General features: G+C 36.9%; 1 pseudogene; it reads right to left on the bottom strand.

Annotated features, from left to right (window-relative positions):
* Window positions 1-4,992: 4,992 nt before the first annotated feature.
* Window positions 4,993-5,362, bottom strand: LOC101592343 (annotated as a pseudogene).
* Between the last annotated feature and the right edge of the window lie 1,236 nt (window positions 5,363-6,598).

Here is a 6,598-nt window from a genome sequence, read left to right as displayed (position 1 = left end):
TCTCTCTCTCTCTGTCTCTCAAATAAATAAAATAAAAAAGAATTTAAAAAAAAAAATTCAGGGAAGTGACAGTCAGAAGACTTGGAGGCACAACTGTGAAGATGGACCAACCTAGAATGACTGCGGTTCAGGAAGGGGAGCAGGTTCTTGGTGAACATATTCTAACACACAAAAACAGTTGCAGAGGTGGGGATGAAATTCCCCAAGGCATAGTGGATTGCGGGTCTTGTATCAAAGCTGTGGTGAAGTTATGAATCATTGCTTGTCCTTTCAAAGCTCACACTTTTTCATAAAATCTGGCACATTTAAGGGAATAGACTAAGTTTTGCTACACATACACATAAGGCAGTGTCTGTGGACAACAAAAAGTTTATCTTCTCCATCCAGTTAAGGAGACACGGGGGTATTTCTGTCTTGGAATACCTTGTCAGAGGTATTTCTAAAACCTTTTCAGGGGCTTGTTTTTCTTCAGAAATAATATGCTTCAAAATCCAAAAGAAGATACAGAATGCATGAGAAAATTTTATAAAATTGGTCTAGATCATTGACTTCAAAGATAAATATAGTAATAAGTTTGAACAAATGTCATCAAACTCTTACTATTGTAAATTCTAGATTTTGTCTTGTTATGTACACAAATGTGTGTACCTGCATATGTGTGCACATATGAGTAAGCTTTCATATGACTATATTACTATCACCATCTTTTTCATTCATTCATTCATTCATTCATAGATTTATTTTCCATATTTTTATGTCTGGAATCACTTAAAGAATATTTACTATTTTCATGCTTTATTTGATGCCTCAGGTACAAAGTTGTAAGACAAAGTTATTAGCTGTGCTGACAACATAATTAGGTAAATAATTACAACTGAGAGCAGGGGCGGGAGAGAGCTTAGATCTTGTGTTACTGCAGCATAGGGGAGGGGTCCCTAATCTTCTTGAGGGGAAGAAGAGAACTTTGCAGAATAGTATATGCTGAAGAAAAGCTTCAATTTTTTATTGAATTTGGAGTCACAGTTCTAAAACAAGGTAGATCATGGAACAGAACTAAGACAATTGAAAGGATAGAAGGAGAAAAGGAAGGAAGGAAGGAGAAAGAAAAAGAGAGAGAAAGGAAGGAAGAAAAGAAGAAAGGGAGAAAAGAAAGAGGGGAAATATAATATATAGAGTTTGTGGGCTTAGTAACAAAAGTAGCCCCACTTCTATGACTAGACTTTTTTTGGCTAGAACCCCAGCTCTGCCACATGATACTAAAAGAATTTGAATAGTTGTCTGGTCTCTCAGTGCTTTACTCTTCTAATCTGACAATGATGTCTTCCACGTAAAATTGTGCAGCAGATTAATGAAGATAGTCCATGTTAACTGTTTAAGAAAGTGCAGAAGTCCAAACACACAAGCTGCTTTTATGGCTGGATGAAGGAACAGATGGGAATGTGGAAAATAAAGCTGAAATGCAGGAATAGTGAGAGCATAATCACTGTAGACTGTGGGGTTAAGTTTGTTTTTTATTTTTACCAAAAGCCTGTCATAGAGAAGATTTTCAGCATAGTGCTGGCTTGACTAAGTGTACATCTAATGGAAGATACCTTTATGTTTATATGTAGGTAAGAAAAATCATTATGAGACTTCTATATGTAAATGAGATGAAGAGCTGAAAAAGACACAGGTATACTCAAAGATAAGTGTGAATATATAGAAAAGAGTATAACAACAACCATGAGATTTGGGGAATAATAGCTTAAATAATATATAGCCTAAAATAATTATATACTTTTTCTTGCATAAGTAGGTAGACAAAATTTAATCTTCTTGAAATGAGAAATGTAGAAAAAGAACAATTTGAAAATGATATATTGTTTTTCCGATATGATGAATTTAAAGTAGTCATGAGTTGTCAAAGACAGCAGCTGTAAACAGATCTGGAAATATTGAATTAATTGTTGTTGTTGTATAAAGTACTTAAAGTTGTCCTAAGTATATTTAAGCCATACAAATTTAAAATGAAAATAATGCAATTGAAATTTCCAAGAGCTGGTGAGATTGCTCAGTACACTAAGCGCCTATTTAGGCCAGTGCAGAGCCAAGGTTAGATCCCACCACATGAAGCGTCAGTTCTACCCATGGGTTCCCTGAGTTGGCCACTCATATCAGTCATGGTGGGTCACACTTGTAATCCCAGTGCTGGAGAGGCTTATATTCCACTGAACATGGAATGCCTTGCTGCCAGGAAGGCTGGAGAACATAATGGTACATTTTATCAGGGAAAGAAATTTTCCAGTGTCTTAGTTATTTATTCTTGCCAAGATGTAATACCAAACACCCACAATTTATGGTAACTGATACACATTCTTTATTTCCCACCCAGTAATAGTTCTGAAATTTTTTTCATTTATGTATCTGGTACAGGGTCTCAACACACAGTTTGGCCTCGTAGTGATCCTCCTGTTTTCAGCATCCCCAGAAGTGAGATTACAGGTGCATACCACCATGCCCAGACTTGGTCACTGGCTCAGTGCACCCCAAGGATGGGGCTGGCATGACATGCAGGACTGGTCTTAATTTTTAACACTTCAATAGTTTTAATTTTTAATTCTGTGCTATGGTTGTCATGCAGAATATCCCCTAATGGTCTCATACCCTCAGAGACAATCATGGTTGGCATCCTTAGTTGGCCAATGCAAGGCAGGGCAGAGCAGCAGGGAGGAGGAAAGACTGCTTGTGTCATGGTATCAGAAAGCAGAGAGAAAGGAAACAGCAAAGGAAGGAGAAACCCTCTTCTAGGTCACATTGCCTTCCAACTGACCCTTCTTGGAAACAAGTGCCAAAAGAATATGACTATAAGGAGGCCAGGAAGATGGCTCAGTAGAATAAGCACTTCCCTGGCAAGTGCAAGGGTCTGAGTTCAATTCCAGTTCCGCCAAAGAAAAAAAAAGAATATGACTAGAGTACATCCTAGACACATGCTGCCATCAGCACAGTGATAAATCACATACCTAGGAAAACAGTAGATATGACACATTGAAAAACTACTTTTTTTTAGCTTTACATGCTGCACTTTCTTTAGCAATCTTTGTTAAGGATACAGAAATTTGGAATAGAATGTAAACTAGGAAACAGGAAGAAGTAAAAGCATGAATTCATTGGAACTCTCAATTTAAAGATACATGACTAACATCCTAAGCATAATAAAGAAGTGACTTCCTCTCCATCATTTGTTTGTTCAAATTACAAAGGATTCACCTCTTGGTAATAGTGAAATGCACCTTTTGTATAGCATAACAGATGTGGTCTCTTTCTTGAGACCAAAATTCTATTGAATTCTGGGAACGTTTGTCTGCAAGAAGAAAATCTTTCTTGTCTCAAAACCTCTGTTCTTTAGGTCTTGCCTTTTTGGTATAATAAAACCTGAAATTACACCATTATAAAATGATTGCTCTTCCTTCAATTCAGTAAGACATTTTTGACTCTACATTACAAAAACCTGTATAGCAAACTACTAAGGCTTTGTTCTCTACATCTCTAGCATAAAACATCTGGAGTATCAAATATGTTTCTACACAAAGTTAGCTATATCCAAAATGAATTCAAATACAATTTCAGATATTATTTTTTTAAAAAATGATAAGTCTCCATCCAAAAAATTATGGAATTGAAGAGGATAAGGAATAGACACGACAATATTTTAAAGAAGATTTTGAAACCTGGAGGGTATGAGAAAACAGAAATTTCCACTCTACTCCAATGAAGACTTTGTTGATTTAGTTCAGAGGTCATCAGATACATAAGTGAAACATATTTTAAATATTCTTTTCTGTAGTACTTACAATGTGTGTTTTTATGTATTTAGAATTTCTTACTATTTCTTAAAAGAGACATAGTTTCTTTAAAGGAATTTTTTCACATTTCAAGAAGTTGGTAAACTTTACATGCTCTTTGAAACAAATATGAAAGAATTTTTTCCTTACTATTTCTGTTTAGTTAGAACACATCTGAATTTATCAAGAACTGGACTTATTTATAAAATTACTTCTTCATGTATAAAATTCTGCACATTGTAAATTCTAATTCTGTATTTGAAAAACTCATAAACAGTGGATGAATGTCTAATTTTTTCATAAAAACTTAAATTGTTACATTCTTATCCAAGCCAATATTTTCTACCTTCATGCATACTGCACTGAATTCATTTACCAGTGCCTCAAATATTTTGAGCACTTATGCACAGTTTTCTTTGATGTAAGTTGTGTTTATCATATGACCCACATTGATATGGGTTAGATCTAAAATGATTTGTTATAACTTGGACCCCAATTGTCCCTAAAAACTCTTATATGTTGAGAGGAAAGGCTTATGGAAGTTGATTAGATAATGGTATGCCGTATTTTTTAGTGGATCAATTTACTGATAAGTTCATAGTTTACTGTTCTTTAGGGTCGTTTGGTTTGGTCCGAGGATTGGGTAACATGGATTGTGACCTATGAGGATGTACTCTTTTTTATCATTCAAAGTTTTATTAACAAAATAGAAACACAAACACCAACACAAGGCAAGATGCTTTGCTGTTACATCTTATCTGACCATACAAGGTAGTAGTAGGTTTTTTGTAAGAGGACTTAGGGTGAGAACTGTCAATGAATCAGTTCCATCAAAAACAGCAGATTGTGGGGGGCTGGTGAGATGGCTCAGTGGTCTAAAGCACCTACTTAGAACAAGCTGAGCAAAGCACAGGGACCGCGGTTCAATCCCCCAGCACCACATGCCAGCCAGCCCCGCCCCCTGGTGGGCTGAGCTGGCCACACACACACACACACACACACACACACACACACACACACAATAAACTTAAAAAAAAAAACAACCAGCAGATTGAAATATCTAACATTCAATACATGGAACTTAAAAAATAACAAGTATTAGAAATCAAAGAGTTCTCTCCCTCGAATGCAGGGATTCCTTGATTCTTGTAATCATAAAACAAAAAAATTATCAAGATTCCTGTTGCACTCTAAAAGGAAAAAAAACCGGAGGGAATTCATGAATAATTTTCACTGCTTCATTGTAAAGTCCCAGATCCAAAGGACTGGTATCTTCTCTAAACTGGATGTAGGATGCACACATGATGGTTGTCTTGGCTGCTACTCTTCCAACTACTTCCATGATTCCAGATAGTTGTTCATTAAGCGGCTCCATCGGTTCAGTGGTTCCATTTTTCTCCTTCTCCGTCTGAAAGGATAAACATTTTTCTAGTGGGATGAATCTTTTCCAGCCTGCCTATGAAGCAGACTGGCTGGTCAATGAACTGAGATATCCTGCTGGCATTGATGCACGACTTGGGCAAATCTACCACGTCCACCATGATTAGTCCACTTCTGACTAGAGGGAAAGAGAAAGTCGAGGCTATATTCTTGACCACTGATCTCTGTCTCTGTCTCTGTCTCTGTCTCTCTATCTCTCTGTCTCTCTCTGTCTCTGTGTCTCTCTCTCTCTCTCTGTCTCTGTCTGTCTCTCTGTCTCTCTCTCTCTCTCTGTCTGTCTCTCTCTCTCTCCCCTATTTATCACAGTTTGAGCATCTTTCCCCTCCCATGTCCCACCATTATGTCATTTATGCCTTTGAACCAGGCTGCTATGTGCTAAGCTGATTGGAAATGTGAGTAAACTAAAATGGTTCTACTTTAAGCTTGGATGGTGGATATCTCGTCCCAGTGAGGGCAACATGTGTAGTACAATTGCTTACTTAGAAAAATTCAACAGGTTTGTGAATCATCCAAAAATACAAACAAGAATCTAAAAAAAGTGAAAACATGTCAATTTATTTAGTTGTTGGTTAGTTTCTGTATGTGCCATCATTCCTCCCTTTTCTATTCTCTACCCTTTCAATCTACCTCGCACATAAATAACAGGCTAGAGAAGCCTCATCCCTCTTCTATTCTGAACCCCTTAGTGTACCCTCCAATCTCCAAGTGGGCACTGCCATTTTGTTAAGAGACCAAGTTATAAAGAGAAATAATTTTGTCCTTGAGCAAAGCACCTGCTGGACAGGCAGCCTTCTATATGCAGGCTTAGTTTCCTCCTCAGAAAAATATGGGGCACTAATAAAATGCACTGAATCACTTGAGTTGCTTTATGTTATTCATAAGCACATGGCAAATTATTTTCAAACTCAGGTATTCAATGTTTATATGAGCCTTCCCAGATTAGTATTAAACATATGGTCATACTAAAAAGAGTATAATATGCAGATGGGAAAGCAAAAAATTTACATTTCGTAGGTAACCTTTAATTTTGCCTTTGCATGTGTATCACATTTCCTACACACGATTAAATTTGAACACAAATATTTTCCATATCCCCCAGAATATTGTACACAACTTGATAATAGGTGACAATGCTTTGAGAGCCACATATTTCTTTCTTCTTTTTTAGTAGTGCATGTTTGCTGGCCATGACGTTCACACTCCTGTGTGGAGCTGGTACAAGCATGGAGCACAGTATCCGCTGCTCCCTGGTCTCCCTTCATTTTCCCTCTGTCTATTGATCCCCTTCCCATTTAAGATCTCCCCACTTCCTGTTATCTATCTTTTTTCTTGTTCTT

Source organism: Octodon degus, unplaced genomic scaffold (assembly GCF_000260255.1).
Source record: "Octodon degus isolate 3935 unplaced genomic scaffold, OctDeg1.0 scaffold00003, whole genome shotgun sequence".
Lineage (NCBI taxonomy): Eukaryota > Metazoa > Chordata > Mammalia > Rodentia > Octodontidae > Octodon > Octodon degus.
Note: the sequence above shows the minus strand (reverse complement) of the source record. Positions and strands in the feature narration are given on the sequence as shown.